Raw genomic sequence first — 9358 nt, 5'->3', positions numbered from 1 at the left:
ATACATACATACATTCATGTTGTCTTATTTGTCTTAGGCCTGAAGAATGCATTAAACTAACATATACATTAAGAGAAGTTTTACGTTTTTATGATTTGTTTTTTCTCTATTGTCCACATCCCTGCAAATTTCTTGTTTACAGTTTATAGGTTCCTGGAATTGTGAGAAACCTGAAATGAGCTTTTGATATGAAGAAACTTGTTAAGAAGAATCCTTATCGTGACCATAAACATCAAAACCTGAGAACCAGTTGTTTAAAAAAACATGTAAGGACCCGTCATACAAGTGAAAGGCTGTATGACGGGTCCTTATATGTCTTTTTATCAATGTCATCATTGTTATTGTAAAGCAGTTGAAAAAAATATTTAATAGGCTCCAGGTAATGAACTTTTTTCCATCACTTTACACTTTGCATGCCTACTACACAGATCCATGTATCATGCATCTAGCACATGGTTCCCACTACACAGATCTGTGATCCCGCACAACAACATACAAATGCATCAGTCTATTGCGGCCACTGCTGGCGAGACTTGTTTTTGCGCTTGTTTCCTGTTTTTTTTTTAAGGCATTGAACAGTCTAGAAGTGGCAATTCCTGACTAAGAGGTCTTGAGGCCTCCACTCCTTTGAAGACATTAAATTAAAAATTTTAAATGCAAGAATTGTGAAATTACTACTATTAAAAATTTGAAATTTGTTCATCTTTTAAAAGAAAGAATATTTTTCACTAATAATAAAAATACTATTGTTTAATTGTTGTTATTAGTATTTATTGTGTATACTAATTGTTTAAAATTCTTTTTGTAATTCTTATTTAATTTTATGTTCTTTTTTATTTTTCTTTAATTTACATTATTCATTTTATAGAAATTTTTTTTTTGTTGGAAGCCAAATAATTATTGGTCCTAAAAGCTTATTTCTTTTAAATTAAATTTGTATAATGATATTTGTTTTAATGTAAAAGTAGGTTTGCATATCGTTCTTTATTAAGAAAGAATAATATTTCTTTTGTACAGTACTGGGCTAATCTTATCGTAGAAGTATCAATAGCATTTCTAGGGACCGCCATGCTTAGAGCAGAAAATATTAAGTTTATAAAGGTGGATCCACATGTTGGCCGCTCGCCATGGCTCGGAGGCTCGTACAAATGCTCGGCGAGCCAAGTGCGGACCATCCACATGTCAGTGTTATTGAGAGAGGCATGCATGGCGGACGTAATAGTGGTTTCAGCCATTGCACTTGGATTGTATTATTTTTATTACAAAAAAAGAAAATGAAAGGAAATTAAATATAAATAAATAAGATTAAATATAAAACTTATTATAAAAAAGTCCCAACAAACACCTTTAACCTCCTAACAGCTCTCAGTTGCAACTAGACATAGAACAATGGTGTAGATGCTACACGAGCGCCCTCACGAACCCCTTTGATCTGTGTCCAAAAACCGACTCTCGATGGCTCGGCAACGAGCCTAGGCCAACCAAGCCGAGCCACCCATCCACATGCTCGCGTATGTCTGAGTTCGCCATGGCTCGGCCAACATGTAGAGGCCCCTTAAAATTTCATAACACCCCTGAAGCTATTAATAAAAAATATTTTACTTCAAAGAAATATCTTTGAAATTTTTTAAAATAAAATATAGTACTCCTTTCACTTTCCTCAGACTTGTTTTTATTGCTTAAATAAAATCAATAGTATCCAAATTAAGGTCTCAAAACATACTTTATTTTCTCAAAAGTCCAAAGTTTCGGCCATCCTCAAAGTCAATCTGTTACAAAATATCTGTTATAGATTGATTTTTAACAATTTTAGCAATTAACCAAATTATTAATAAATAAGATACCTTTAAAAACCCAGTTACACTCACATAAATTATTTTTAAAAATTGTCTGCAGGTTATTCTGCCCAGGTCACTAGCTTCAGTAAAAGTTACCCTACGACGTAACTAAGGCATTAGGGAATTATCTTATTTTATTAATAAGCTATCCTTAGCTTAAGTATAATTGCCTATTTTGTCACTTTTTCATTAATATTAAACTTTTAATTATAATAAATTTAACACTTTTACACCTTGCTATTATGAGTATAGGGTTGTGAGCAGCCATTTTTAAAGTCATGTTAAATGCATAAGAGCTCCTAGGGAATTTTCTGAGCAACTTGTTTAGTAACCTTTCCTTCCAAAACTTCATGTTATTGTTTACTTCTAAGTTTTGATTTAAGTAATTTATTACAACATGCTTAAAACAAGTGAAAGTTTGGCTACTGAGTGTCTTGTTGATCTAACTTAAAGAGAATTAAGATGAGCTAATTGACAACTATCATTACATTATTATTATTGCCATCCATTGCTTTATTAGTTTTAAAAACATCCAAAATAATACTAACACAATCAAAACACAAACTACGAGCAAGTAACCTTACACAATAAAATTCAAAACGGTGATGAGGTCAGCTGTTATGTTACGTCATTCTCCATTTAACAGACCTAGTAACAGATTCTTGACCATGTTATATTGTTTTAGCATGATAAAAGAAGGAAATATTTCTCCATTTAACATGAGTTTTTTCATTTAACACGCTTTAAAATATTAAACTAAAGATCATGAATACCCCTAATATTAGTAATCTTCCTTACACTCAGGTCAAGCATAAATTTTATTATTTCAAATTTATTTTGGTTAAAATTGTTATTTCTTTTATTCTTTAAAACTCATATCAATATTGCAACATTGAAATTGCTATATTGTTTATATTATAAATAAACATAAAAGTAAAGGCATTAAGTTCGATCAGGTAGATAAGTAGTGAAGCTATATCTATAATTTATTTTTAAACTTGATTTTTTTTTCTTTATTAACAATGTCACATATTTTTAAATCACACTCATACTGTACATTTATGCAAAAACCATTAATGTAATTATATTATAAACCCTTGAAAGTTGTCATGAACCAGTCACATGACTTGTCATTAATATATTACCATGTAATTGTCCTTTATAATAAATTAGGCTGTTTAGAACACGAAACCTAGTTGTTAATTATTTATTATTAATACTAACATCAATTACTACCTGTTTAGCAAGCACTAAAAAAGTTTGTTTTTTATTATATATTTTTTTAATGGAGCTAAGAATTTTGTTAAGCATCGTAAATTTACCATTACCCAAATTCAATTTGATGCGTATTCAAAGGTCTACATTTGCGGGAGATACAATCCATAAATATGCCGCATATATTGAAACTATTGCAATTTGTAAGGGATTATAGAATCTATATTACAATATTTGATCGTTGGAGGTGGCAGTTTTCTGATGAGGTGAGAGTGCGTGAGGAGAGAATGACCTATTCTCAAGGGGGTTCGAGCAACTTCCTCCCTGCAGCTGTTGTAACTTTTTTCCCTTGATGAAGCTCTACAAAGTGGGCGCGAAACATTGGCAAATAAATAGTTCTTAGTTGTTAGACTATTTTTTTGTTTCCTTTTGACCGCACCCCTGATCTTCTTCATATTTTGAAAAAAAATGTGGTTAATCATTTGTACATTTAATTTTGTTTTTATATCTTTTCTTTTTCATGTTGCCTATTTAGTTTCAATGCTTTTTATGAGAACAAAGTCTTGATTCCTTCATTAGTAAATAATAGACTGGTTCAATATATGAGAAGTTTCCTATCAAAAGTTAATATATCCGCTTATGAAAGGTAACGGTTCATTCGACAAATTTAAATTTTTCACCTGAAACTTATTCAATCTATTTCAAAATTTTAATTTTCTCTTGTCAAATCGGTGTAAAATTCATATTTCAAATAAAAATTTAACTTATCTACACGTAATCCCCCATAATAATTTTTAAATGATAACTTTCCAAAAGTGAATGTATTGACATTTGATTAAAAACTCCTGATATGTATCAGTTCCAGTTTGGAGAAGCGGTTATTAGCAAAGTATCAATAAATTATTATGTATTGGAAGATCTTTGATTGACCGTTTGTAGTTTATAAAAGGAAGATGGTTCGGGTGCAGCGTAAATAACTCTAATAATAAAACTATTTATTATGAGACAATGTATCGCCTTATTTAGCAGGGTTTCATCAGAGCTAAAAAAAAGATACAATCATCTAAAATAATGTAAGAAATTAAGAGAACATATTTTTACTGATAAGGATGAAGGATTTAAGTCCATATTCTTGATTTTTCAGGATATGAAAAATAAAGTTTAAAAATATTCTGTATAAAAACTTATCCGTTAAATCAGTTTTAATCAGGAATATTATCCTGTATAATATATTAAGATATTATCATTTATCATATATTAGTAGATAAATAGTAGTCTATGTTGAAAAAAAAATTTTGTTCCGATGAGGTGAAACAAGAGATCTGAAGTATATAAAGGAGATGGCGTAACCCACAATAAATCAAAAAAATAATTTAATGTGTCGACTAATTTAACCTCTACTTCTTAAGAAATCTTCCATAAATGAACTTTCCTTTGTTCTATTCTTTTACTTACTTAGTTCCTCCTGACATTTCGGCAAATTCTACCATCCTCAGGACATTCTGAAAAAACATAATAACCAAACTAATAATTGTTGTAAATCCTTATTATCTATTAATTTATCTAATATGATTTAACAATAATAATACCTTTTTTTATTATCATAAATGTTGCAATACCTATTGTCCAAAATATAGTAATAATAAAAACTTATAATTTATTGCCTTCATAGTTTAAAATTTTCTTTAAGGAGTGTTCCCTTTAACATTTTAGAATTAACAATGTCACAAGCCTAGAGAATACTGACCTTTGAGCTAATCCTCTGTATTGTTTACTCTCATCTTTGTTTTTAGTTTTAGTATTATTTACATTTAATTTTAATGCATCCTATTTTTATTTTCTTGTAACCGTAATTTATTTATATTCCCAGAATGTCTATTTGGATTTTCAATGGCTGTTTTGTAGTTAACAGGATATTTTAAAATTTTTAGTTGTTTCACACTGCTTTCATAAATCTTTTATTACTTATGAAATTAAAATTGCATATTTAGGACAAATATATGCCTGGCTTGGAAGAAGGAGCTTAATGGAGGGGTAACGCTTCCAGGCCGAGTGATGCCAGATGGCGGGGTTTCTTTCGTAGATGTGGCATCTGGTATGCCAAAGTTGGCAGTTGAATGTTGAGAATCGCTGCAGCACCCATATGGAGCTGAAGTGCCACTATTGGAAGTCGATTATTCCGACTTCTTTAAATTTTCTTGAAAATTACTAATATGTCTTAACCTCATTTAAATAGTCTGACAGGGCTTAAATACCAAATTAGGGCCGACCGTAGCTCAGATGGGTAGGTCTAGCTCTATCTCTGAGATCTGGGGGCGGCACCAATTCGAATCCGGCCCGAGGTGTTGACTTATTTCATTAAGTGGCGGTCCGACAAAATGAAAAACTTGACCTCCCACAATGGTTAGAATAGGTTGGTCACCTGTAGATAACTTAGCAAACATCACCTTTGCTGTGGATTGCCTTAAAAAAAAAAAAATGAATTGCCTTCTAAATTTCATTTAATTTTGTTTATTTGACAAAAATAAAGAGTTCTTATGGTTCGCAATAATGAACAATGGATAAACACATATTAATTGAGAATAGTATGAATAAATAAAGGAGAACAAAGGAAAAATTGAAATATCCGGTTCTAATGGGAAAAACCAAGATCTTTCCCAATTGCATTACGGGCTCATTGTGTTTTGTTAAACTGTTGTATTCTTAGCATGTACAAGATTGATATTCGTTATTTCCACCTTGAGAATTATAAAAATACAAATTTATATAACAGAAAAAATAAAAAAAATTTGTTCATAATTGTTACTTTCTTAAGATTTTTTATTTTTCAAAAATTTAAAAAAAAAAAATAGCGATAACTTCAGCATAAGCCCACCATTCTGCATGAAAATTTTAACATTTGTAAAAAATAAAATATTTAAAAAAAAGGTATTATTGTTAAATGATAAAAAGGATTTATAACAATTATTAGTAAGGTTTTAATGTTTTTATTCAATATCCTGAGGATGGAGAAATACTCCGAAACTAAGTAAAGGAAAGTTCAAGATGGGTATCCTTACCAATATGACATGCCTCTTCCCTGTCTTCTTTTAAATTTTCACTTTTCCAATTCTTTCTCATAATGCAAACCAATGCTCTACAATCATAATACCTAATATGAGAATAAAATTTGGAACAGGTGAATAATTTGTTTACTTGTGAATTGGTTATTTTGACTTTAGTACTTCTTTTATTTTAATTTGGAATATTTATTGTTATTGTATTTTTTTTTTTTTTTTACAGATTTGAAACTTATTTATAAATTACGTAATACTGAATAATATTATTAGAAGTTATTATATTTATACTTATGAACTGATTATTTTATTTTTTATTTATTATTTCGTTTATATTTAATTGAGAATACAAATTTATTCTCTTGAAGACATGTACTTTAACATTCTTCTCTACCTCCCTCTTCCCTACAACTGTGTTGCAGAGGTGGTAGTATGTTACATCATTCTTACTCACCACTCCTAATATTCATCATTTTTATTACTGGCTCATATAACTATTTTATTACATTAATTCTGTTATATTACTTTCATATTTAATTAATTATATGTACATTTTCTTTTTTCTCACTTTTTTTATAACTTTAATTTTAAATAAATTTCATAATCTATGTATATTTACTTACTTTATTCTCATATTCATATTCACCGCATCTTATTTTTTGTCATTTGTACTTCTTTTGATTTATGTAACATATTCTACTTCTTTAATTCTGTTATTTTACTAATTACATGTACGTTTCCTGTCTCAATTTTTTCATAACTTTATTCATAATTTTCAGTTTTTATATATATTTACTTACTAGATTTTTATACGTATATTATTTTATTTTTCTTCTCTCTTTCATAATTTTAATATTACTTATTCTCGTATGTGCTTATATCTGCTTATAATACTGCATTTGTCTTCTTAAAATACTTAGACTATACATTTTCTTCCTACAGTATTTATGTGTCTATATTATTTGTCATTTTCTCATCTCCTAGTTACTCTGTATTTCCTTTTATTCATTATGTTTTTGTTTTTTTTACCAAGTCTCCCATTGGAGTCCTATACAGCTTAACCATGGTTGGGGGTCAAAGTTTTTCATTTTGCGGGACCACCACTTAATGAACAAAGTCGAAGCCCCAGCATATAAAACAATTTTTATATTGTTTTTTGTTCTTAGTTCTGATGAAGGCCTAAAATTCTGGCTTAAACATCAGCACTAATTAAATAATTATTTGTGTTCTTTACTGATCGAATCCCTAACCATCTTCCTCATTTACTAAATAATATGTTAAACAAGATTTATCTATTTTTGTGCTTCATTTATCTGGATTATAATTATAAATTTGAAAGAATTTAGACGTTTTACAAAATATTAAAAATGGAAGGACGTTTTAAAAAACATAATATGCATTTCTTTTCTTTTTTTTTAAATAGATAAAAATTTTATTTTGGCTAATACCATGCAAACTGCTATTATGCTTATAGATTCTCATTAGAAGGGAGATTTGACGTTCTATAATTTTTTAACTAGTTTTCATTGGGAAGCACCGTTTTACCACACATTATTCTTCCAAAGAAAAAACAGCTCTCATTTCTTTTTATACACTCTTGATACAATATTATTTTTGGTAAATGGTTTTACATAATGCACACATTGTTAATAAATAATCTGTTTTCCTAGAAGATCTTTGGTTTTTAATATATATAATTTTTAATTGCACATACCTTCTCTGTATACCCTGTACATTTTATTAGAAAACTGATCTTAAAAATTTAGTAGCAGGGATAATATCATGTCAGACTCGACAAATTGAGTATAAGTTCTAATGGACTAAAACTACCAGTAAAAAGAGAATAACAAATACATTTTTAATTCATTGTGAAACATTAATATTACTATTTTTTTAATCATATTTGCTTTTTATAGGTTCCTAGAATCCCATCGAGAACAAAGATTCACAATTATGGTGTGAAACCTTAGTTGAGTATTGATATGAAGAAACTTGTGGATTGTGGATACAAAAGACCAAACTCAATTTAAAAAATCATATATTGGACAATATAATCATTGATTAGCATCAATAATGTCTTCATTGTGATTTTAAAACATAAGAGCTGTTTTAAAAAGACATATAATGACCTATCATACACACAACAAGCTTCATCAATGCCCTAATTGTGAACATATAACATCAAGACCTAATAATTTAAAATTAATAATGGCCTTTCACACAGTTAAGAAACCTTATCAGGGCTTTCATTGTGACTATAAGTTCATATTTAAAATCTTATAATAGCTTATCACTGTGGTGATGACCATCATAAATATACACGTTTTAACTACAGCACATTTTGAATTTATTTTTAAAAAGCACATAATGGTCCATCCTACAGGTAAGATATTCAATTGATGCCCTCTTTGTAACTATGAAGCAGTGGAATTTTATTTTTTTTAAAGGAACACTTTCTTAACTTACATTGAGATATTTTTATGAAGATGTCGTAGGTTCATTTTAATGTTACCATTGTGTACCATGTAAATTTATACCCAACTTTTTTTTTTATATGAAAAGCCTTGCGAAAAATGTGACGTAAATAGTGACATCAAATGGTCAAATATTAGAACAATAGTCCATAAGCATTAAAATCAGTATACTTTTATTTGTAGTTGACTGTTTTAATCCATCTTTTCCTCATTAGATTCCAGAAATCACTCAGTCACTCTGAAAAGTTTGAGTTTACTAAGTTTTACTTAGCTTAGTGAAGTTTCATTTTGTATTTTAGTGAAAACAAAATTTGGCTTTCACATTGTTTTTCCTTGTAAAGAGAATCACATCCTCGATACATTTAACATTATTTCCCGTTACACCACTGTTTTTTGGTTGGTGTTAGAGCCTACAGTTGAATCAAAGATGTAAGTACATATGTTGCCGAAGGTATAGGTAGAACTCAATACTGATATTATTCCTATCAGCAAATTTTGTTTTTACAGATATCTATTCAAATTTAACTACTAAATGCATTTGTAAAGCTTGCTCCAATCCTGTGCCAATCAAAACCTAATTGAAATTTGTATTAGAAACCACAATTATAGGTAACTTGCCACCCATGCCGCTGATCTTTACTTGCTTGTATGTCGTCTTCCAAGCCAGGTATGTCTTAGTTTGTCCTCTTCTTTTTTCTTAACTTTCCGTTACCCCTTCTTTTCTTATCTTCCGTTCCTACTTTATTAGTTTTGTTCACTATATATATATATATAT

General features: G+C 29.2%; 1 long non-coding RNA gene across 1 annotated transcript in view; it reads left to right on the top strand.

Annotated features, from left to right (window-relative positions):
* LOC106682011 (uncharacterized) overlaps positions 1 to 8443 on the top strand; it is an 11748-nt gene extending 3305 nt beyond the window's left edge. Inside the window, exon 3 of the long non-coding RNA XR_001343336.3 lies at positions 8026 to 8443. This is a non-coding gene — a long non-coding RNA (uncharacterized lncRNA). The remainder of the gene's footprint in view (positions 1 to 8025) is intronic.
* The last annotated feature ends 915 nt before the right edge of the window (positions 8444 to 9358 follow it).

Source organism: Halyomorpha halys, unplaced genomic scaffold (genome assembly GCF_000696795.3).
Source record: "Halyomorpha halys isolate HHAL.00 unplaced genomic scaffold, Hhal_1.1 Scaffold381.1, whole genome shotgun sequence".
In the NCBI taxonomy this organism is placed as follows: domain Eukaryota; kingdom Metazoa; phylum Arthropoda; class Insecta; order Hemiptera; family Pentatomidae; genus Halyomorpha; species Halyomorpha halys.
Note: the sequence above shows the minus strand (reverse complement) of the source record. Positions and strands in the feature narration are given on the sequence as shown.